This window comes from Egretta garzetta, unplaced genomic scaffold (genome assembly GCF_000687185.1).
Source record: "Egretta garzetta isolate BGI_Z169 unplaced genomic scaffold, ASM68718v1 scaffold241, whole genome shotgun sequence".
In the NCBI taxonomy this organism is placed as follows: Eukaryota; Metazoa; Chordata; class Aves; order Pelecaniformes; family Ardeidae; genus Egretta; species Egretta garzetta.
In genome coordinates this window covers 1306702-1307430 of record NW_009258675.1, presented here as the reverse complement: position 1 = coordinate 1307430, position 729 = coordinate 1306702, and the positions used below count along the sequence as shown (strand labels likewise).

The following is a 729-nucleotide window of genomic DNA, read 5'->3' as shown; positions in this document are numbered from 1 at the left end:
AACCTGCTGTGGTTAAGAAAAAGAACTTTGTTTTTCTGAATCACTACAGATTTTATTAAAGCTGCTCTTAACAGTTGCTTCCGTGCATCGCTTCACCCTCTTTTCACAAACGATATCCTGGGGGGGTTTATAGCACCTTTTTGGTTTTTAACTTTAGCACATTTAGGGGCCTTCACAGCAGTTACAGAAAAGCTTTCAGTCAGAGCAGCTGTTAAATAGCTGGTCAGGCGTAGGAACGCAGCAGCCAGGAGAGCGAGCTCCCTCCTCTGCTCTGCACCAGCCCTGCCCTTTGGATCTCTGCTGCCTCCAGCACCTTTTAATTTATTTTTTATTTCTCACCCAAAACCACGTACAAGACAAATGTCAGCTGTGCCTGCTCTGCGCTCCACCGGTGAAGCACTGCACAGGAAGGGAGGTTCACTTCCCATATCCTCAGTTTCTGAATCGTGCCAGGTACTGGCACTTCCCTGTCCCCCAGCCACAGTGGTGAAAAGCTGTCTGCTGCTCAAGTGGCACAGGGTTAGGGCCAAAGGAGGGGAGTTGCTGCACCTCAAATGCTGGGGTCAGGGTTGAGCCCCTCCCTCCCCGAAGGACCTGGAGGGACTGGAGCGTGTCCAGAGAAGGGCAGTGGAGCTGGGGAGGGGGCTGGAGCCCCAGGCTGCTGGGGAGCGGCTGGGGGAGCTGGGGGGGTTCAGCCTGGAGCAGAGGAGGCTGAGGGGAGCCCTCATC

The 729-nt window shown here is 54.2% G+C and overlaps 1 protein-coding gene across 1 annotated transcript in view; it reads left to right on the top strand.

Annotated features, from left to right (window-relative positions):
* Positions 1–729, top strand: part of LOC104135250 (charged multivesicular body protein 3) — a 50365-nt gene that overhangs the window by 48932 nt on the left and 704 nt on the right. The gene's annotated exons all lie outside the window — the stretch shown is intronic.